General features: G+C 35.2%; 1 protein-coding gene across 1 annotated transcript in view; it reads left to right on the top strand.

Moving 5' to 3' along the window:
* The first annotated feature begins 888 nt into the window (after positions 1–888).
* THBS2 (thrombospondin 2) overlaps positions 889–25,995 on the top strand; it is a 130,133-nt gene continuing 105,026 nt past the window's right edge. The window contains exon 1 of the mRNA XM_053711002.1: positions 889–1,077. The gene's annotated coding sequence lies outside the window, so the exon portion shown is untranslated. The remainder of the gene's footprint in view (positions 1,078–25,995) is intronic.

Here is a 25,995-nt window from a genome sequence, read left to right on the forward strand (position 1 = left end):
ATGTGATAGATAGATAGATAGATAGATAGATAGATAGATAGATAGATAGATAGATAGATAGATAGATAGATAGATAGATAGATAGATAGATAGACACAGATAGATAGACAGGCAGAAATACAGATAGACAGATAGATAAATAGATAGATTGATAGATGATGGATATATGGAAAGATAGATAGATTATAGATAGAAATATAGATATATTGATAGATAAAAATAAAATGGGAAACTATATATCGAGAGATATGATTGATGGATAGATAGATAGATAGATAGATAGATAGATAGATAGATAGATAGATAGATAGATAGATAGATAGATAGATAGATAGATAGATGATAGATAGATGGATAGATAGATAGATGATAGATGATACAAAAGAAAAACGAAACTACATACATTTATGGATCTGTCTTTCTGTATATTTAATAATCTTTTATCAATCTATATATTTTTCTTTCTTTGTAATTTATTTAATAACCCATTGGTGTATCTAATCTATATCATTCTATATCCATCATCTGAACAAATGATCCACTCCTAAAACCAACAGTTTAATGCAGAACCCCCTACAGCCCGCTTTTTTTATTTATAGCTCCGGCTGTCAGATGGAAGACAAAGGCAAAATGCAATTGACTCCAGTTCTGCTCCCACTATCCAACCCCCTCCTCCCCAGACTGGGAATGTCCTCATGACTCACAGAAGGGGGCAGGCTTCAGCATCACCTTCAATAAGTCTAGAGCACACTGTCAGGTCTGAGGACGATTATGTCATTCCAGCAGAGGAATGATTTTTTTTTTTTTTTAACTTATTGAAAAGTGCTTCCTTATGGTGCTGATTGACAGCCAGCTCTGAAGAAGCGAGTATATAAAGAGATCTACACACTTCTCATTAGCCATTCCAGACAAGGCTCCTCTTAAGTAAAAGCAAACCAGTCAGGAGACAGTGAATTTGAACTTTAAAGGCATTTAATGGTCTTCTTGGGGTCTTTAATATTCTTCCGGATTTTTGGATTGAAGATTTATTTTTTATCAAAGTATAACAATTTAAATCAACTTTTCCTCTACTAACAGGTAATTATGTTTTTTGTCTATAAATATATGTTTTTATAATGCTATTCAAAACTAATATTTATTGATTTTTTTTCCACTAATAAAATTGTTAAAACGATTTTTCTTTTGAATATTTTTTTTTTTTTTTTGATTGAAGATATATTTTTATGAAATAGCAAAACGTGAGGTTACAAAAAATATCCCAATCTCAATTTTATGTTCTGGGAGAAAAAAAAACACGTTTAATCTTCTTTGGAGAACTGACAATTTGAAATAATAAATGTGAACACCTAGATAATTGTCACTATCAATTTTTGCAAAGATAACCTGATAATTATTTTTTTTTTTTTTATCTTTGTTGTGTGTTATTTATATTTGTATCAGTTTTTCCAATTGCCCTTTTTTTGTATCCACTTTACTGGAAGCCTTTAAGAATTGTGTTGTACTGCAGTCTACTACTGTCTGTGATAGATCCTTCTGTATCTCACACATTCAGTGTTTGTTCATTTGGAATTATTTTAGTTTTCTGCTTAGAAGTTTTACAAAAGCAGCTTGTTGCTATCTGCAAAGCCAGAGCAATATCTCAAATGTATTCTAATGCAACTAAACACTTCATCATTGTATGTGATGTGTGTAGTATTTGATGGCATGTTTTGTGCATTTTATTCCTGCTAATGTTGTTGATTTTTGATAATGGTATTGATTGACCATTAATGTGCTTACATACACACACACATGCAAACACATATAAACACCTACACATATGAACAAACATATGCTCATGCACACACATCACAAACACATGCAAACACATATACACACATGCACATGAACAAACATATGCACACACACACACAGATATGCACACACATCAGAAACATATGCAAACACACATATACACATACATACATATGCACACATATACATATGAACACACATATGCACACACATCACAAACACATGCAAACACACACACATACATATACACACATACACATATGAACACACATATGCACACACATCACAAACACATGCAAACACACACATACATATACACATATACACATATGAACACACATATGCACACACATCACAAACACATGCAAACACACACACATATACACACATACACATATGAACACACATATGCACACACATCACAAACACATGCACACACACACACACACATACATATACACACATACGAAAACACACTTATGCACACACATCACAAACAAATGCAAACACACACACATACATATACACACATACACATATGAACACACATATGCACACACATCACAAACCCATGCAAACACATATACACACATATACATATGAACACACATATGCTCACACATCACAAACACATGCAAACACACACACATACATAAACACACATACACATATGAACACACATCACAAACACATGCAAACACACACACATACACACATACACACACATATGCACACACATCACTAACACATGCAAACACACACACATACACACATACACACACATATGCACACACATCACTAACACATGCAAACACACACACATATACACACATGAACACACATATGCACATACATCACAAACACATGCAAACACACACACATATACACATATATATATATACACACACACACACATGTATATGAACAGAAAAAAGTATGTTATATCCTCATATGCACACTGTATTTGGCTTGGCTCACACAAGAACTATTAGGCTGTGCAGGAACGTTCTTACTAACTGGCCCTAAAGGGATTGAGGGGGAGACTACATGAACGAACAGATACAATTGGTTATTATGTTAATGCTATGAAATAATTATGTGTTGCTGATAAATACAGCATCTAACATTTAACATGTATTTATTATTGCTTAATAAGATAATATTACACAGTTATTACTTGCTGTATTTTGCAACAGATGCACTCCCAATGTCATGATTTGTGTTAACCCCGTGTGTCCCGGACTGTTTTGAGATAGTTTTGTGCCTCAGCTTTGTGTGTGATAAGCATTTATGGTTATGATTTTATGGTCCTATAAGCAAACATGTTTGCAGATTATTGTATTGACTTATCTATATGTTATTGCAGCTTGTTATTAATAACTGTAATGTGCAGAAAAGTAGAACAAATTTGTTTTTTTATGCATAAATGAGTATAATGATGATGATAATGGCATTTAACACAGTTGAATAGATGGAGAGCAAATTATACAAAACTGCAGAAATGTCTTCAAAGCACCATATAATAAGTGATTACAAATACTAATGTTGCTATAGCAAGAATGTGCTCACGTGTGTGTGGTGCATTTTTGTTTTTTCCTTAAAGAGATATGAAACCCAACATTTCTCTTTCTTTATTTCAATAGAGCATGCAATTTTAAACAACTTTCACACTTTCTTTGTTCTATTGGTATCTTTTGTTGAAAAGCAGGGACTTAAAGGGACATTAAAAACATTTTTTTCTTTCATGATTACGATAGAGCATGCAATTTTAAACAACTTTCACACTTTCTTTGTTTTATTGGTATCTTTTGTTGAAAAGCAGGGACTTAAAGGGACATTAAAAACATTTTTTTCTTTCATGATTACAATAGAGCATGTGATTTTAAACAACTTTCCAGTTTACTTCTATTATCTACTTTGTTAAGTTGTCTTGGTATCCCTTGTTGAAAAGGATACCTAGGTATGCTCAGGAGCTGCTGATTGGTGGCTGCACATATATGCATCATGTTATTGGCTCACAAAGTGCGTTAACTAGCTCCCTGTAGTCCATTGCTGCTTTTTCAACAAATAATACCTAGAGAATAAAGCAAATTAGATAATAGAAGTAGATTGGAAGGTTGTTTAATAGTCCATGCTCTATGTGAATCAAGAAAGAAAAAGTTTGGGTTTCATGTCCCTTTAAGCTCAGGAGCGTGCACCTTTCTGGAGCACTATATGGCAGCAGTTTTACATAAATGTTATCAATTTGCAAGAGCACTAGATGGCAACACTATTTCCTGCCATGTAGTGGTCAACACACCTACCTAGGTATCTCTTCAACAAAGAGTATCATGGGAACAAAGCAAATGTAATAATGGAATTAAAGTGAAATCTTTATTAAAATTGCATGCTGTGTCTGAATCACAAAAGTATATTTTTGGGTTTTGTATCCCTTTAATAAGCATACTTTGTCTTAGATTTTTAAAGGGACATTAAATATTATATTAAAAAAAAATAGTACATATATACATATATATTGCAAAATACCTACAAAACAATGAATTTTTAATATCAAGAGCAGCTCATTGCTGTACCCAGTCAGGTACAGATATAAAATAACTGAGCAGATTTAAAGGACCAGTCAATACAGTAGATTTGCAACAAATGCAAGATAACAAGACAATGCAATAGCACTTAGTCTGAACTTCAAATGAGTAGTAGATTTTTTTTCTGTCAAATTTCAAAGTTATGTTTATTTCCACTCCCCCTGCACCATGTGACAGCCATCAGCCAATCACAAATGCATACACGTACCATGTGACAGCCATCAGCCAATCACAAATGCATATACGTATATTCTGTGAATTCTTGCACATGCTCAGTAGGAGCTGGTGACTCAAAAAGTGTACATATAAAAAGACTGTGCACATTTTGTTAATGGAAGTAAATTGAAAAGTTTTTTAAAATTACATGCTCTATCTGAATTAATAAACTTTAATTTTGACTTGTGTCCCTTTAAGCAATAACTGGGAAATGCTTACACCCTACTTAAATATGGCCACATGTGCATAACATATATAATGTGTATAATTTGTTATAAATAATGGACATTGTTTCCAGACTTTTTTTCTGTTATTACTTGATGATTGAATTATATGTATTGTCACCTCTTTAAAAAAAAAAAAAAAAACCTGCAGGGTTATGCCCATGTGACCATATTTAAGTATGGTGTAAGCATTTCATACCCACTAAAGGGAGTGGAGCAAGCACAAGCACAATACAGGTAGCCCTCAGTTTACGCCGGGGTTAGGTTCCAGAAGGAGTGGTTGTAAATTGAAACCGTTGTAAATTGAAACCCAGTTTATTATGTAAGTCAATGGGAAGTGAGGGAGTTAGGTTCGAGGCCCCTCTCAAAATTGTCATAAGTAACACCTAATACATTATTTTTAAAGCTTTGAAATGAAGACTTTAAATGCTAAAAAGCATTATACACCTAATAAAATAATCACACAACACAAAAAATATTATTAAACTAAGTTAAATGAACAAAAACATTTGCTAAACAGCATTATAAAGCTAATAAAATAATCACACAACACAGACTTCACATGCATTTTTCTGCAAACAGTTCTTTCTATGCATTCCAATCTGGATTGATTTATAGACAGGAAGATCTTGTTCCTTTGACAGCTGCTCGATAGCTCAGGTCTGATTAAACTGATTAATTTCAGCTTGCTTAGCTTTGCTGCAACACAAGCAGACAGCTCCACCTACTGGCTATGTTAATAAATGCACTGCTTCTCAATGCTTTTCAATAGCAGTCACATAACTGGAAAAAAAGGTTGTTATTCTGAAACGGTGTAAATTGAACCGTTGTAAAATTAGGGCCACCTGTATTCAGATGTGTTTTATAGCAAAATCATGTAAAATAAATTATGCTCGTGAGGTGCGTTTTTTATTTTTATTTTTTTAATTTCGCATAAATTAAATATTATATTTGGGCTTACATTTTTGTTTTGATGTCCCTTTAAATATTCATGGTGATTTTTCTTATCCTTTCCCATATGACCCGTGGTGAGCTTTAATAACAGATGCTATTTGGAAAAGCAATAGTGCGGTTTGGACAAGCCTGTGGAGAATTCAAAGGTGCTGACTCTGAGTATGTTTTCTTAGAACATAAAAACTCAAAGCAAAAAATTCACAGGACAACTAACAATAGTTCAGTCTCTGTTAGTCATTAGGAGCATGATGAGATGCCTTGCAATTTTTTTTTCTTTTTCTTTTTTTTTGTAGCCTAACATTACCATGCTACAAATTGCAACTTTGTGCAAATACAATATTTCATTAATGTTACTACTTCTGTGTTTATCTAAAAAGGGAAAAACTAACAAGAGTACCAGATTTGCACATTTGGCAATGATTTACTAAAGTGTGCTAATGAGTTGAACTTGAAGTTGGCATTCAAACGATTTACAGCTTCACAGAGATTTGGTACAGTATTTTAGATGATTTAGATGATTAGTAGTAGATGAGATTGAGTGGTTCACTTTTAGTAGGACATATGGAAGACACATGGTCCGACAATGTTTTCAGACAGGCCAAACCATGATCGTGGGCACCAGAGGGGTATAAAATGCTTCTGCTGCTTAGTGACCCCCCTCATAATTAAAGGGATATAGAAACCAAATTATTTTCTTTCATGATTCAGATAGAGCATGCAATTTTAAGCAACGTTCTAATTTACTCCTATTACCAATTTTTCTTCGTTCTCCTTTTATCTTGGAGACCCAAGATTAATTTGCATATGCAACAAAGAAAATAAATAAACAAAGAAAATAAAGAGATACACTCAATTAAGAAAGAACAAAAGCTGGAAAGACTTATTTGCTTGTCCTACAGATCAGTGTCACTGAGGTAGCAGTCTCTTTTTGCTCATTATGCCTTTTTAAAGGAGAAATATCCTGTAGTATATCCATCTGATCCACCCAAAAGTGAGTCAAGCCCTGAAGTACCAAGTAATTTTCCTTTCAAAGAAGGAAGGCAACAAACCCCAGACGTATGTTTTAGTGTCTCATATATGCTACCCAGTGGTTGCTTGATATGTGCAAGATCTCATGTTTATCTATCCCTGGCTAGCCACAGCAAAGGAGGCAAGGTAAATGTGAATAAGGAGACAAAGTAAAGTAATGTGAGTTGAGGCTTTTTAAGGAGTATGTCTATGTACCATAACATTTACTGCTATATATATATATATATATATATATATATATATATATATATATATATATATATATATATAGCAGGTACAAAGACAGCTCTCTCTGGTCTTGATGTAACAGAAAATGTATTACAGTGATGTTTTGGGGAATACTCCCATTCCTGAGGAAGGGGAGTATTCCCCGAAACGTCACTGTAATACATTTTCTGTTACATCAAGACCAGAGAGTGCTGTCTTCTATCTGCTATATCATTACCCATATTCCAGCACCCTAGCATTTGTGATACCGTTCGTGAGAGTTCACTTGTCTCTATATTTTATATATATATATAATCCACTGAAATAACTGCACTCCCACAAACAGTAAATTTAAATTCTGCCAGGGTGCTATAGAAAGTTCAAATATCCAAGTTACAACACAAACACTCACTGGACTTGATACAGGTGGAATAAAAAGTGTTTTATTCTATATAAACAAGTGACGTTTGGGGGGTGTTCACCCCTTCATCAGACAAATAAAAACTGTTTTATTCCATATAAACAAGTGACGTTTCAGGGGTGTTGGTCTGATGAAGGGGTGGACACCCCGAAACCTCACTTGTTTATATGGAATAAAACACTTTTTATTTCACCTTTATCAAGTCCAGTGAGTGCTTGTGTTATAACTTGGATATATATATATATATATATATATATATATATATATATATATATTTATATTTATATATATATATATATATATATATATATATATATATATATATATAGAGAGAGAGAGAGAGAGAGAGAGAGAGAGAGAGAGAGAGAGAGAGAGAGAGAGAGAGAGAGAGAGAGAGAGAGAGAGAGAGAGAGAGAGAGAGAGAGAGAGAGAGAGAGAGAGAGATAGAGAGAGATAGATAGATAGATAGATAGAACAAGATTATTTTAATGTCCCTATTAACTATTTGTCATTTCTGTGATTTTACAAATATTCATTTATATTATTTATGTGTATATGTATCATTAGTTTTTTTCCTCATAATAATAACTAAGGGTTTCTAAAAACAAATCCACTATTCCACTTTATAGCCTACAGTAGAATTTTAAAATATGTAAAACACTTGTCTGATCTAGTCTCTAAAGATAAAAGCATGTACTATGTTAACTGTGCTAAAGTCAAGAAAAAAAATTACCAGAGTAAATCACTTAATGACTAACACATATTTAAACACAGGAATTTAATACTATTTATATCCATATGTGCACAAGGCAATGAAACAAAATATCAAGCATATCCTTTTTGTTTGGTTGACATTTTGCCAGTTAAATGGCCTTAATTGTCCCTAAATATGCAGATAACGTTTATGGTTTATTTTGGATTTGATGTTGTAAGTAACTTGGCTTATATGCAGTTCTAAGTGGCTTCCTTTGATATAATTTAACATGTGTACTTATGTGCCAGTGCCAAATTTTTACATCAGGATGTAATCAATTTTGGCTTGAAACGTATCTTCTCATATTACAGAAATGATCTCTCTCCAATTTCCTTATCACTGTCTATGCTAAAAAGAATCCTATGTTTAAAAGAAATAAAGAAATAATTTTATAGCTTCTTTGTGTTGAGAATTCTCTTAATATGTTTCATCTTTGCATCAATTTTCTTAGAAAGGTACCTTGAACAATATTTTACTAATTTTAGTGATTACGTTTTGTTTTGTTGGAAACATTTTGCCAATTTTTACTTTTTCTTTCTTTTATGTTTTTTTTGTGGTTACATTGTAGGATAGCTAAATGGCATTGATTGATTGAGTAAATGATAGATTCATTGGTTGACTTTGGTCAGGTAGATGCATTACATGAGGTTTATTAAATCTGTTATTTACTCAGATCCTTTTGATGTTTATTGAAGAGTTGTTTTTAGATGAGTCTTGGAAATAATCAGAATAGTGACAGATCATTTTTGAGATATCAGTGTATTGATTAGAGAAAAATATATTCCTAAGTATAATGCCATTAATGAATGTGGGTATAACATAGAAAATGATGGCACTAAATACAAAGAGGAAGAGTTATTTAAAGGGACAGTCTACAATATAATGTTTATTGTTTTAAAAGATACATAATCCCTTTATTACCCATTCCCCAGTTTTGCACAACCAACACAGTTATATTAATATACTTTTTACCTTTGTGATTACCTTGTATCTAAGAACCTTCTGACAGCCCCCTGATCACATGACTGTGATCATTTATTATCTATTGATTTGCATTTAGCATTGTGTTGTGCTAAATCTTAAATAACTTTCTGTGCTTGAACACAGTGTTATCTATATGGCCCATATGAACTATCAAGTCTTTTGTTGTGAAAAGCAATTTAAAAAACATGTGATTAGAGGCAGCCCTCAAGGGCTTAGAAATTAGCATATGAGCCTACCTAGGTTTAGTTTCAACTAAGAATACCAAGAGAAAAAAAGCAAATTTGATGATAAAAGTAAATTGGAAAGTTGATTAAAATTACATGTCTTATCTGAATAATGAAAGTTTAATTTTGATTAGACTGTCCCTTTAAATAGCCTTGGTGTAGAGAACGTAATTTATGTGTAACTGAACAATAAACTAATTAATTCATTTTAGGATAAAAAGAAGAAATACTACCTATATTGACATTTTTTATTCCAGGACATAGATCCTTCTAGAGTGAAGAATTCTTGAGCTTCGGTGTAGGGCTTGGTTGTTTACTATCTCTGAATTACTTAAATATTGCTGGGACTAAAGCTAGCAGCTTCCAAGTCCAGATTGGCGTAGCAGGACCCCAGAAGAATTCCTAGTGGGGCCACCGCAGCTGGGCCTGGTCAGCTTCAATTTAATGGGGTAGTGCTGCTGGTGAGGAGATGCATCTGTTTCTCCTTTTATCACTTGTAAGTTTTATCTCCAAGACCACGTACCATTTAGTAGCCCTCCTTTAAATGGTTTCTAGTGTCTAGTCAAGTCACACTGTGAGACAGAGTGACACCAGGTCACACTATAAATAATAATTTTCACACTTTGATGGAGTCATGCATGAAATTGGTTTGTATGATGCCTTTATTAAAATAATCTGGATTTTTTAAATAATAAACTAATATAATTTAATTCTGAAAAAAAAAATTGGGGGGAAGAAGAATCAAAGTAATCCCCTCAAAGGGACACTGAACCCAAATGTTTTCTTTCGTGATTCAGATAGAGCATGACATTTTAAGCAACTTTCTAATTTACTCTAAGTTTAGATGCCGGACCATTTTTGGTGAACAACCTGAGTTGTCCTTGCTGATTGGTGGATAAATTCATCCACCTATAAAAAAAAGTGCTATCCAGAGTTCTGAACCCCCAAAAAAGCTTAGATGCATTCTTTTTCAAATAAAGATAGCAAGAGAACGAAGAGAAATTGATAATATGAGTAAACTAGAAAGTTGCTTAAAATTGCATGCTCTATCTGAATCACAAAAGAAAAAAATGGGATTCAGTGTCCCTTTAATTAAAATGGGGTGAGTGCAATCTACAGACTCAACAGAAAATAGGGCTAGTCTTCACATATTTCCAGGGCCACTTTTTATTCCCAGTCCAGCCCAGGCAACTTCACTGAAATTGATAGGTAAAGGGGATACACTTTGAGCGGTTTGAAGGTTATCAGTTTCTTACTAGAGAAGTGTACTGTAAAATAGTTTTTCCCTTAATATGTTTTTTCAATGACTTGTTATACAAGCTGCAGAGTATAAAATGTGTGATAACTTGCTTCTTTATGTATAAGAAATAACTAGATTACAAATGGCACGCTAATTTTTGTGTGCACGTGAAAAGGGATTTATCTCTGCTCTTTGCACACGTCTGAAGTAGTGTACGAATTACAGGTTGAAAGTAAACTCGTTTGCTTGAGCACAATTGAATTTAACGCACGAGGGATAGAGTGACTTCAGAGCTCTGGTAAAATTTTACGCTTGACTAAAAAGTTGTACAAAACACATCAAAAATACACTTAAAAGTACAGTTACACTCATAATAACACTATCTAATAAAATAATTTTTAAAAATGCATAAGAAATTATAAGGACTCAAAGATATGAGGTCTCAGGTATTAGAAAAAAAAAAGGGCTAAAAAAGGGCTTTAAAATAGAAATATATACATTCTAAATATGTATATGTGTATATATATATATATATATATATATATATATATATACTGTATGTATATATATATATATATATATATATATATATATATATACATACAAAACACGGAAGGGGCCTGCACTCTCAGATTGGACTGGGTACACATCCTTTGACCGTGCAGCATGCTCAACCCTGGGTGCTCAATACCACTCTCAAGAGGCTGTGCTGTCCCCAGAGTCCCAAGCAGTAAACCCCAGACAAGTCAGGGTGCAAGGCCCATAGGGAAAATATATATATATATATATATATATATATATATATATATATATATATATATATATATTCCTTGAAAAACGAATGCACTCTCAGGACTTTTTTTAGGTGAAGAAAAACAATCTCTTTAATGGAACGTTTTCAGGGAATTCTTCCCCTTCATCAGCACCTGTTTTTCTTCACCTAAATAAAGACCTGAGAGTGCATTCGTTTTTCAAGGAATATTCATTGCATGTTTGCACCCAGGCAGATGTCTCAAGGAGGGTGACACTGTACATTGAACGGTATATATATATAGTAAATTTAAACATAGGACTGCACTCACTGGGTTTTTCAAAAAAGATACTTATTTATTAAGGTAATGTTTCTGAGTTCACAGACCCCTTCCTCAGACCAGAACAAACATGCAACTGAACACAGTGACTTATAAATACATTAAGCCCCACCCACCACCAAATCAAATGTGAATTGCGCCAAAACATGGTGATAACCCCTGCACCCCTCAGTGTGACCATACTACTAATCCAAGAGGTCATACAAGAATCAAAACTATACAGATGTTAAATAAATACATAAGTTAATAAATGTATCAATTACTACTCATGTGATCTACCTATTGAGCTGCTGTTGTGGCCAATTTTATGTAGGAAAAACGACGGACAATGCACGACTAAGGATGGCTAATCACAGATCAGCCATAAGGATCGCCTTGGACAAAGGAGTAACAGACCAACCCGTGGCAAGACATTTTCTTATGGCCAAACATAAAGTAACTGACTTGAGGTTCATCTTAATTGACCATGTTCCAGCCCTCAAACTAGGGGGAGACAGGGATAGAACCCTACTCCAGATGGAGTCTAGATGGATTCATAGACTTGGTACCCTATACCCCAAAGGCCTGAATATGTCTAATGATTGGCACTGCTTCCTCTGATACCAATGTAGATTGACTACTAAGTACTCCGCTCTTGTGATGATTCACCTGGTGTGATTCGCCCGCGATGGTGGGACACAAGTAAGCACTGGAGTATTGACCAGTGGATTACATGTGATGCACACTGGTTTGGCCCATCCTTGATGTACTTTAGTTGGTTAACTAACCAGTGAGTTTCATATGCTCTAGTGTGATACACACTTGGTGGGACCTCCTTAATAGCCTTTTTTTGGGCCTTTGTGATGGCTGCACACAGATGGAAGCAGGTCACATTAATACATGGCACATGGGTAGCGATGGGGTACCTTGGATACCCTGTGATTATTTGAAGGTCCTACTATGGACTCTGTGTGGATGTATCACAACCAAACACAGGAACTAATTGTGAGAATCGACACATTCCCTCCTGGATCAAGGGTACCAGCATAAAATTGGTAGCACGCTTTTAAAAGCTTGCATAGGACATCATGGTTAACTTTGATTGCCATTTATAACAGTGAACCAATGATATACTTTGAGGTTCCACTGTATGGACACGTGGGTGTCCAGGCACAAAGTCTTATTCTTTTTTGTCATATATTTGTATGCATATACCTGATAAGGATCACTCTCTGTTTGGCTTAATTGTCACCATACGTGTTTATTCAATGGCAGAATTATTTTTAGCATCTAGGGATAATGTATAGCATCGCTCTTCCTCTCCAGCGATGTCTGTAGGACAGTGGTTATAACATTGCTTTTAACGTTGCATGGCACATTGCTTTTTTGCACACACCCTGCTTTCTTTATGTGTAAACATCTTTTATGCACTATATGCACTATCTGGCTTTGCATACACTACAGTATGATTTATGACCCACCGGGGGGTCTAGAGGTGAATTTACTTATTAGCTGTTTCAATCTTAGCCTACCTAGGTTCAATATATGCCCATATAACATCATTCTATTTAGTGTGATCTCTCAATTAATCCCTGTTCTTAGTTAGCGCTAGTATAACAGGCCGTCAGGATCGCTCACTAAATGTATTGAATCTCACAACAGTGTTTCCATGACTACGCGTGAACACATGCACACGTCATCAGTATATGCTAATTAGCCATGCGCTAGGCTAAGGAGCACTACGGGCGTTGGAGCTGGGTTTTTTTGGCACCTGGTATATAGCAACGGCAATATTTGTTACTTTGATACGATCCACTCTGCCCAGTATTTGGAGCCTGATATGGCCAGTAAAATTAACAGCACCATGAACATGCTACACATTTGACTATAAGGTAGGATGGGTAATACCGGTATGAGATTATTGAGCATATATATTTTTCTCATTACGATCTGGCTTTAGTAGCTTTTGTAAACACCACATATATTATGCTTTGAAGTGTCTGTTTATCATATACTTAAGAATGGATACATATTATAGTGCGTTGGGACACAATTAAACAGTGTGTTTCTTGTAGGATTTGATACACTTTTATAACCCTTATGACAAAATGTGCTACATATGACTGTTGGTCTGTTATCAATTGTGGCACGGGTTATTCTCTTGTACATTACTTGCTGAGATATGAACAGGGACACGTATATGTCTATATTTATACTTGCTGAGATATGAACAGGGACACGTATATGTCTATATTTATTGATTGATATATTTATTGACTTATGTATTTATTTAACCATCTGTATAGTTTTGATTCTTGTATGACCTCTTGGATTAGTAGTATGGTCACACTGAGGGGTGCAGGGGTTATCACCATGACAACCCCAGTTTTGGCGCAATTTACATTTGATTTGGTGGTGGGTGGGGCTTAATGTATTTATAAGTCACTGTGTTCAGTTGCATGTTTGTTCTGGTCTGAGGAAGGGGTCTGTGAACTCAGAAACGTTACCTTAATAAATAAGTATTTTTTGAAAAACCCAGTGAGTGCAGTCCTATGTTGAAATTTACTGTGAATATTATTGATCTGGCACCCTGGTTGGCGACTGAAGGACATTGTGAGTGCAGATACACATGGAGGATATATATATATATATATATATATATATATATATACACACACACAGTACTGTGCAAAAATGTTAGGCCACCGTTAGATTTGTTGTTTTAGCAAGGATAGAATTACCATATATAATTATTTCTCAGTCTCTTTATTAGAATACAACCAGAAAATACGGGATATTTGTATGCAGTAATAAAAAAACAGAAGAAAAAAATGCTTCTATAGGCTAAAGTGGCAACTATTTAGTGTAACCTCCCCTTACACTTGAGCAATAGCAGGAACCTGGCTCTCGGAAACCTAAATAGAATGGAAAGCAAATTAATGTCATTGCTAACACCTGTATTTGTCCAACTATTTCATGTTTAAATGACTCTTGTGAAAACACCAGGTTTATGCAAGACATGCTTGAGCATTACATACACATGTGGTATGAGTTTAATTCATTGGAAGCTTGCTAATAAGACCAACTTTCAATCACATCATTCAATTCAAAATGTCAAAGATCACAGAATTTGACAGACATAAAATCATACTTTTGCATCAGCAAGGCCACTCTCAAAGGGAAATCAGCAAACAAACTGGATACTCAAGATGTGGTATTCAAGCTGTTATGAAGAAATTTGAAGAATCAGGAGAGGTCAAGTACACAAAAAGGACTGGAAGGTCAAGAAAACCTAATGAGTAGTGTCTCAGCATTTCTTCTTTGAGAGAACAGAAGAAGTCCAGCAAGGATCTGGCTCAGCATCTGGCAGCTTCATTGGAATGCCAAGTTGACCCTTCTATAGTCCAAAGAAGCTTGATCAAGAATGGTCTTTGTGGAAGGGTAGCAGCCAAGAAACAACTTTTTCGGAAAGGGAAACAGGGTGGAAAGGCTTAGATATGCTAAAGCTCACAAACATTGGAATGAAGATCAATGAAAAAGATTATCATGGAGTGATAAATCCAAGTTTGTAATTTTTGGGTCCAATCATCGACAAAAAGTGTGAAGAAGAGTTGGAGAGAGATGGAAGAATGAGTGACTGTGGCCTTTAGTGAAACATGGTGGAGGGTCTTTCTTGGTTTGGGGCTGCATTTTTGCCATTGGTGTTGGCAATATTGTCAAAATTGTCCGTGTTTTGTATATATATATATATATATATATATATATATATATTAACAGACATATATACACATATAAACACATAAAAACATATGTACACATATAGGTGCATTAAATAGCCGAAAACATGTTTTAGCTATGTATTTCCTGTAAATTTCACATTCCAATGTTCTTCACTTAGGGTAAGATGTTCTCAGTAATTTTTTATTTCTATATATATATATATATATATATATATATATATATATATATATATAGGTAACATCATATATAAAAAACACACACACATATATATATATATATATATATATATATATATATATATATATACAGGGAGTGCAGAATTATTAGGCAAGTTGTATTTTTGAGGATTAATTTTATTATTGAACAACAACCATGTTCTCAATGAACCCAAAAAACTCATTAATATCAAAGCTGAATATTTTTGGAAGTAGTTTTTAGTTTGGTTTTAGTTTTAGCTATTTTAGGGGGATATCTGTGTGTGCAGGTGACTATTACTGTGCATAATTATTAGGCAACTTAACAAAAAACAAATATATACCCATTTCAATTATTTATTTTTACCAGTGAAACCAATATAACATCTCAACATTCACAAATATACATTTCTGACATTCAAAAACAAAACAAAAACAAATCAGTGACCAATATAGCCACCTTTCTTTGCAAGGACACTCAAAAGCCTGCCATCCATGGATTCTGTCAGTGTTTTGATCTGTTCACCATCAACATTGCGTGCAGCAGCAACCACAGCCTCCCAGACACTGTTCAGAGAGGTGTACTGTTTTCCCTCCTTGTAAATCTCACATTTGATGATGGACCACAGGTTCTCAATGGGGTTCAGATCAGGTGAACAAGGAGGCCATGTCATTAGATTTTCTTCTTTTATACCCTTTCTTGCCAGCCACGCTGTGGAGTACTTGGACGCATGTGATGGAACATTGTCCTGCATGAAAATCATGTTTTTCTTGAAGGATGCAGACTTCTTCCTGTACCACTGCTTGAAGAAGGTGTCTTCCAGAAACTGGCAGTAGGACTGGGAGTTGAGCTTGACTCCATCCTCAACCCGAAAAGGCCCCACAAGCTCATCTTTGATGATACCAGCCCAAACCAGTACTCCACCTCCACCTTGCTGGCGTCTGAGTCGGACTGGAGCTCTCTGCCCTTTACCAATCCAGCCACGGGCCCATCTATCTGGCCCATCAAGACTCACTCTCATTTCATCAGTCCATAAAACCTTAGAAAAATCAGTCTTGAGATATTTCTTGGTCCAGTCTTGACGTTTCAGCTTGTGTGTCTTGTTCAGTGGTGGTCGTCTTTCAGCCTTTCTTACCTTGGCCATGTTTCTGAGTATTGCACACCTTGTGCTTTTGGGCACTCCAGTGATGTTGCAGCTCTGAAATATGGCCAAACTGGTGGCAAATGGCATCTTGGCAGCTGCACGCTTGACTTTTCTCAGTTCATGGGCAGTTATTTTGCGCCTTGGTTTTTCCACACGCTTCTTGCGACCCTGTTGACTATTTTGAAGGAAACGCTTGATTGTTCGATGATCACGCTTCAGAAGCTTTGCAATTTTAAGAGTGCTGCATCCCTCTGCAAGATATCTCACTATTTTTGACTTTTCTGAGCCTGTCAAGTCCTTCTTTTGACCCATTTTGCCAAAGGAAAGGAAGTTGCCTAATAATTATGCACACCTGATATAGGGTGTTGATGTCAATAGACCACACCCCTTCTCATTACAGAGATGCACATCACCTAATATGCTTAATTGGTAGTAGGCTTTCGAGCCTATACAGCTTGGAGTAAGACAACATGCATAAAGAGGATGATGTGGTCAAAATACTCATTTGCCTAATAATTCTGCACTCCCTGTATATGTATGTAAGAATAATATATTCTGCCATGTGAAGAACATTGGAATGTGAAATATTCATGTTGGGTTAGCGCACTTGAGAAAACGCGTTTGGGTTTGTGCGTGAGTAAGGGTGTTATATTTTTTTTTACTTTTTTGTGCTCCATTGAAGTCTATGGAGGAATACGTTAACGCTGTTGTGTTATTCAAAGTTTAGCTTTTTGTGCGCGCCGGTTTAGCTCTTGTGCAAAAATGTTTTACTTTCAACTTGTAATATGCGCATAACCCAAGGCACGCAAAAAGCTTACTTTTAGCTAAAGTAACACAAAGGCGGGAGAGCAAATTACTGCTCCCCTCGTAATCTAGTCCAAAATGGCTTTAGCTTACAGGGAAATCAGATCTCCTTATTTTATCTTATCTCTCCTACCCCCGCCCCCGCAACTGGGAGTGTAATTTCTTCTGCTGGCTTTGTTTACACAGCTTTTCTACAGCCTTTATAGGTACTAAAGTATAGAAAATGCAATATAGGTAGGGATACCATAGGCATAAGATAAGATATTTTTTTGTGGCAAACTGACCCTTTAATTTACAAATGTATAGCATTGTACTTTAGCATCGATAAAACAGGACTGTAAATTGCCTTTTTTGTACCTTTAAGGATGAACAACAACTGGGACTTTTCACCGGAGCAGTAAGGGTTAAGATTTTTTTACAAACACCCAGATGTTGAGAAGACAGTTTAAAAGGCCTGAACTTGTACACAGCCAGGTATCATGATAAAGGCTCTCAAGCTGAAGAGTGTTGATCATTGTGGCTGTGTCCCTACAGGGGCATTTAGTGGAGATTATATGTTCGTCTTCACAACTATTAGGGAGAAACTGAACTAACGACTCTGCAGAGTATTTTAATATTGGCATAAGGATACTTTGTACATTGTTTGTCTTTTGATACACCACCCAACGGAGCGACCAAATATAATGTTTATATTTATCTCTATGGAGCTGTAGAAGATCTGATTTACATCATATTTTTAATTTACCACTACAATCAGGGTTTGCATTGCCTTGCTGAACGGACCTATATGAACGTATTTATACCACTACTCCATATCCGTTATACCAAGGTTAAGGGATATTATCGAGTGCAGGGGGAACACAATCTAGGAAAACATATTACATTATCTGTGATATAAAAAATAGATGCTCAGTTCACACTGAAACAACAGTGATAGTAAGAATCACAGAGGCGCCACCAAAGGCTAATGATGATTCCCGTGATCCCACCAAAGGGCAGCTCTTCACAGAAACCAATAATCTGAGTAACACAAGAAGAAAAAAAGAATGTGCTTCAATGGAGTATTATCTCTGAAGTAAGTTCCCTCCAACCATATGCAATGGTACCCAAAGAAATATACTTGTGAGTATATTTCTTTGGGGGCCATTGCATATGGTTGGAGGGAACTTACTCCCGAGATATTACCTTATCTGCAGGATAATAAGATAGGCTATCCTTACTGTGGATTACTATAACTATATGTGCACAATAACTCAGAATTTTGTATTATTTCCATTTGAATATTTTTTTCAGTATTGATCTACAATACTCAGCAGTCTATTGGCCAAAATGTAGTCACGTGACCACATTTTGGAGTAGATCAATCATAAGAGAGATCCTTACTGCTCTGGAACATATCTACGGAGTTTGGATGGACTCATTTTGACTAGCAAGTGTTAACCACGATTAAGGGATATTATTGAGTACAGGGGGAACACAATTTAGGAAAACATATTACCTTATCTGCAGGATAATAAGATATGCTATCCTTACTGTGGATTACTATCATTATTTGTGCACACTTTTGTATTATTTCAATTTGAATATTTTGTCTATATTGATCTACAATACTCAGCAGTCTATTGGCCAAAATGTAGTCACGTGACTGCATTTTGGAGTAGATCGATCATAAGAAAGACCCTTACTGCTCCAGAACATATCTATGGAGTTTGAATGGACTAATTTTTACTAGCAAGTGTTTTTTACACCTATTCCGTATCAACCTGATTTTATAAAGCTGATTTTATTGGACACTCTACTGGATTCTCATTAGAGACTGTGCGATACAGTTAGCATTTTAGCATACATACCTACATGTAGATGCCTGAGGAAACATCTGTTTGAGGAAGCCGAGAAATGCGTTGCATTACATTGATTGGTGGAGACACATGTAGTGGACTCCACCAGCACATACTACTTGTTTTTAATTGATTTTAATACATTTTTAAACTAGTAAGGGCCTGCCAATTTAATACAGCATACCATCATTGATGTTCTATCTGATATCGGATACTGTTCCTGTAATGCGGGAGGTGGTGAGCTGATACACCGTAAGATATCAGACTGCATCTATTAGCACAACTGGGTGCTTTCACCAAATGTGAGTACCCTGTGATTCGTTTGGTGCACTTTATCCAGACGTAAGACCTTCTGATCTGCACATGAGGCGCTTCTTTTTACCTTTCTAATTTCAGGACTATATCATCCTTTGTTGAAGAGATGCAGCCTCATCACTTGATACCTTTGGGAGCTCATTAAATAAATCTATCTTGTGGTCAATGTTGGTAATTGGATGGCCTCTAGCCCCTCTTTCCAAGGACATTTCCATTAGTTTGCTTTTAAATATGTGTATATCTGTTCTAGGAACATTTTTGGCATCTAATGCCACTAATTATTGTGAAATAGACTATATTTACTGGTTTATAGCGCCTCCTATGGGCCATCTTTTCTTGGGTCACATTGCACACCTACATGTTAGCTTAATGCAGAAAATTAGGCAAAGAAAGTATCAGTACTGATCATGTGTGATACTTGAAATTTTTTATTCTGTTAAGACACCTGTGTCTTTTTTCCATTTATTAATGTGTTTTTTTGCATTGAATACATTATTAAATTATTACTTATATCTTATTATTAACTTCTCAAATCACCTTGTTAGCACTCTCTGTACCTGTTTGTGTTTGTCTATTTATTTTATACCTTTCTTGGAGTATGGTATAATGAAGATTAGCAGTATTTGAGACCTATACAGTTTAGATTGGATTTCTTTTTTGTCTGTCCAATTAATTGGGTTAGGTGGAAAATATTATCTCACGTGGGGATGCAAGATACAACCTGAATATCTTAAAATGTGTGATAAAACTTATTTGACAATACAAGACCCATTTTGCATTGTATACAAAATAAAATAAAATTGGGTGTTTTAGCATTTATACTTGTCAAATAATTGCAGTATACAAAATATGACATCTAAAGTGAAGATTGAAGAACACTCACATTTCATTGTCTATTTTACTGTTCTGCATTTCTATCTTCTTCCATAAAGAAGTGTAGAGAATGTCCTTAATTAAAGGGACAGTGAAGTCATAATTAAACATTCATGATTTAATTTGTTTCCTTTTCTTGTTATCCTTTGCTGAAAAGTTTATCTAGGAAAGCTCAGGAGGTTCTAGCTGCTGATTGGTGGCTGCATAAATTTACCAATTGTCATTAGCTCACCCATGTTTTCAGTTAGAAATCAGTAGTGAATTTATGTTCCTTCAACAAATGATACCAAGAGAATGAAGGAAATTTGATAATAGAAGTAAACTGGAAAGTTGTTTAAAATTGTATGTTGTACCTAAATCATGAAAGAAAAAAAAATGGGTTTCCTGTCCATTTAAAGGCTTTTTAATTAATCCCCTTATTGAATCCTGTGAGGGAGTGGACCCCACACAGCTTTTGCAGCTTGTAGTCCAAGTGAACTTTAAATAATCCACTACTAAGTGAATGAACAATATTAAGCATGAGTCAATGACAATAATATATCATCTTTCATTTATTATGGGAATGATGCTGTCATTGACATTGGCATATAATGTATTAGAATTTTTGGCAATGTCGCCACATAATCTGAGTCATCATAAATCTACAGCATAGAAGGTGCTTTCTAAAATGTAGTCATAATCAAAGACCCCATTATCAAGGTCTGAATTGAATTCTAGGATCAGGTTTTTAAAGATCTGTGTGTGTTCAGCATAGAGATGTTATTTCAATCCAAAAATCTCTAATGACTTCAAAAGGTTAGGAGTGAAAATAATAATATGTCTGAGACACATCCCCAGGGGTTGACTGACAAATAGATCAATAGCGTAAGATTTGTTAAAGATAAGATTAATGTCTGATTGCACAGATAAGATGAAACGCAAGCCTGTGCTTTTCTTACGAGACCAAGCTAAAAAACTCTATTTGGAAGCAGAGCTAGCTGCAGTGTTGACAACTGATTTTGTAATACAGACAAGGAGTCATAGCCTTAGTGTTTTGTAGCTATGTGAATATTACTAATTATGGGCCAAATTACGAGAAAAGCGCTAACGTTAATGCGCGAGTGATAAGGGGTTTATCGCGGGTGTTTGCGCTTGTCGGGCTTAGCGCTGGTATTATGAAATGACAGTAGACGTGATGGCTTGAGCACAATCACGATTTACGCTAGAATGATTACAAAATCCTCACAGCTGTGGTTAACTGTTTTGAGAAACAAAAAAGTGTCACAAAACGCATCAAAAATACATTACAAAGTATAGTTACACTCATAATAACAACATCTAATAAAAATGATTCAAAAACAATATTGCACACAAAAGTTCTAAGGACTCAGATATCAGGTCTTAGGTGTTAGAATAAAAGGCTTCAAAGGGCTTTAATGTAGAGATACATACATATACATGTCTAAATATGTATAGGTATGTGTGTATATATATATATATATATATATATATATATATATATATATATATATATATATATAATACATATATAACAGTATATACTCTACATATATATGTCTATATACAGTATGTGTACACATGTATTTATGTATTTATATGTGTGTTTATGTATTTACTGACATATATACACATATAAATACATATGTATACATATATAGACATATATAGAAGTGCATTGTAGCACTTTCAAGTTAAGTAGATGAAAACATGTAAAATCATATTTATGCAACATTCATTTTTAATAAAGTTGTTATAGTGTGTATTTACTGTAAATATTTCACATTCCAATGTTCTGCACATAGCAGAATATGTTCTAAGTATTTATAAATAGATATTCCTATATACAATACTGTGCAAAAGTCTTAGGCCACCAATAGATTTGTTATTTAGTAATGGTAATGACCATATATAATTATTTCTCAGTCTCTTTATAAGAATACAACCAGAAAATACAGGATATTTGTATGCAGTATTAAAATAACAGAAAAAACCCCCAGAAAAAACACATTTTTAGGCTAAAGTGGCAACTATTTAGTGTGACCTCCCCTTACACTTGAGCAAAATTGAATGGAAACCTAATTAATGTCATTGTTAACACCTGTATTTGTCCTACTATTTAATGTCAAAATGACTGCTGTGAAAAAGGTCTATTACACCAGATTTGTGCAAGATATGCTTGAGCATTATATACACATGTGGTATGAGATTAATTCATTGGAAGCTTGCTAATAAGACCAATTTTCAAGGTCATTCTCGAAGGGAAATCAGCAAAAAAACTGGATACTCAAGATGTTGCATTCAAACTGTTATGAAGAAATTTAAAGAATCAGGAGTAGTCAAGGACAAAAAAAAAGGACTGGAATGCCAAGAAAACTTTCAAAATCTGATGAGAAGTTTCTCAGAGTTTCTTCTTTGAGAGACCGGAACAAGTCCAGCAAGGACCTGGCTCAGCATTTGGCAGCTTCATCTGGATTCCATGTTGCCCATTCTACAGTCTGAAGAAGCTTAATCAGGAATGGTCTTTGTGGAAGGGTAGCAGTCAAGAAACCACTTTTTCAAAGGGGGACAGGCTTAAAAGGCTAAGATATGCTAAAGCTCACAAAGATTGGAATAAAGATCAGTGGAAAAGAGTATTATGGAGTGACGAATCAAAGTTTGAAATTTTTGGGTCCATTCCTCGACGATCTGTGAGAAGAAGAGTTGGAGAGAGATGGAAGAATCAGTGCTTGCAGCCTTCAGTGATACATGGTGGAGGGTCTGTCCTGGTTTGGGGCTGCATTTCTGCCAGTGGTGTTATTGTCCAAATTGATGGTATCATGAATGCTGAAAAGTACAGACAGGTTTTAATTCATCAAGCCATTCCTTATGGAAAGCGTCTAATTGGGAATGTTTTTTTTTCCAGCATGTTATCGATCCAATGCACACTATTAATGCAAAATATAGCTCATAAAAAACACTTACAGTCATGGACTGGCCTCCACACCTAAATATTATAGAGACAGTTTGGGATCACCTGGAAGAGAAATAAATAATACAACCAGAGAAGAACTGTGGGGAGTGCTGAAAGAATCATAGGCCCATATTTATCAAGCTCCGTACGGAGCTTGAAGGGCCGTGTTTCTGGCTAGTCTTCAGACTAAATACTGGTATTAGCCCGAAGAAGCCATTTTGTTCTGAATTTTTTTTTATATTTTTTTGTACATATTTCCTGTATTTTCTGTTTGTATCTTAATAAAGAGACAGAAAAATAAATATTGATGGTTATTAAAACTTTGCTAAAACAACAAATCTTATGGTGGCCTATATATATATTTAGATTGTAAATTTTAAAGTTTATTAGTTTTAAATGTTGTACTAGATTTTGTGTACATTGTTTGTACTATTGCATTTATAATTGGGATTTCTACAAATTTTAATTGTACGTTCTAACTTTTCTGTGCATCTTTTTCGGTGTATTTTTTTCTGGAGGGTGGGCTGTACAGGGAATTTCTTTGGGCTGGACAGGGGAGTATTTCTGAATTTCCCCCGCAATCTACCTATTTATTCTATATACATTTTACACCGTCAAGTCTCATTAATTTTCCTCACTAGCTGTATGCCAGCGACATTTGTTTAGAAGTCTTGATACACTTATTGAATAGGTAGAAAAGTAATGTATACTAAAACAAAAGAAATCTAAGGGTTAAAGGGACATGAAACCCAAAAATTTTCTTTCATGATTGAGATAGAGTATACCATTTTAAACATCTTTCCAATTTACTTCTATTATTTAATTTGCTTCCTTCTCTTGTTATCCTTTGCTGAAAGGTTTATCTAGGCACGCTCATGAGCAGCAGATAACCTAGGTTCTAGCTGTGGATTGGTGGCTGCATATATATATTGATTGTGATTGACTCATCCATAAGTTCATTTAGAAACCATTAGTGCATTGCTGCTCCTTCAACAAATGATACCAAGAAAATTAAACAAATTAGATAATAGAAGTAAATTAGAAAGTTGTTTAAAATTGTATTCTCTATCTGAATCATGAAAGAAAAAATGTGGGTTTCATGTCCTTTTAATTCAGAATTTGTATTAGTACCAGGTACTCTGCGTTTCAGAGGGCTGCCTAACTTTCTAGGGGAGTCAACTTGTAGATTGTGGTGACTTCCAGGTTCTGCTCCTTTTCTCAGAATGAGGTCTGCTCCTGTTGGGTCTGCAATAGATTTCACTCCAAGCAGGAGCATTTTGATAATCTACCCAAAAAACTATTTTAACACTTAGAACATTTAGCTTCAAAAACAGTTATTCTAGAAATGATAAAGAAAAGTGCAGAGAGAGGCTTTTAAAGTGCAAGGAATAAAATACTGAAATTTAGGATGTTTATAGGGTTAAATATTCTAAGTAGAAAACAGATCATTAAAGTCTAGATTGCAAGTGGAGCGTAAAATATTGCTTTAGCACACAAAAATGTGCACTGGTATTACAAGTTAGCAATGCATGGAAGTGGTAGCCTCATTCTCATGCCATGAGACATGGGCCTCTATTTACCAAAGTCTGGCGGACCTGATCCGACAGTGCGGATCAGGTCCGCCAGACCTCGCTGAATACGGAGAGCAATAGGCTCTCCGTATTCACCATTGCACCAGCAGGCCCCCAATGGGCCGCCAGCAGGAGGGTGTCAATCAACCCGATCCTACTCGATCGGGTTGAATTCTGGCGATGTCTGTCCGCCTGCTCAGAGCAGACGGACAGGTTATTGAGCAGCGGTCTTTGTGACCGCTGCTTCATAACTGCTGTTTCTGGCGAGCCTGCAAGCTCGCCAGAAACACGGGTCATCGAGCTTGATAGATAGGCCCCAGGGCATGAGAACCTAGTGCAGTGAAGGGGGTAAGTCACGCAGTAATGAGCAGCTGATGTTAAATATATGTCTGTATGAATATATAAAATTAGTAAAGAGAAACAAACAATTGGCGCACAGCAAAATGTCTGTATATGCCGACTTCTATTCAAAACAATATTCAGTTGGTGACAAAAGGAAATTCAGCTTCAGTACTATTTAGCTTCCATGATATAGTGACACGGTGAAAGATAAAGTTCATAGGCAACTTATCAGTACACTCCCAATATGTGATGGTGATAGAAAAGATATTTTATAGGCTTACCAGACTTAACCCCAATCGTATGAGGTAAGTGACACACTTGGGTTACAGTTGATATCACCTCCCGGTCTCTCCTGTGTTATTCAGCCTTTATTGTGTCTTGAGAAAAGATGTCAGCGACACTCTTGTATCAAATGGAAACCATCCGGTATCATATATGTGAAAAAGTAAGACAAATGCCAATAGTGTTATATTGTAACAGATGCTTTGTTCTCTTGGTATTCTTAGTTGAAAGCTTAATC

Source organism: Bombina bombina, chromosome 4 (genome assembly GCF_027579735.1).
Source record: "Bombina bombina isolate aBomBom1 chromosome 4, aBomBom1.pri, whole genome shotgun sequence".
Taxonomy (NCBI): domain Eukaryota; kingdom Metazoa; phylum Chordata; class Amphibia; order Anura; family Bombinatoridae; genus Bombina; species Bombina bombina.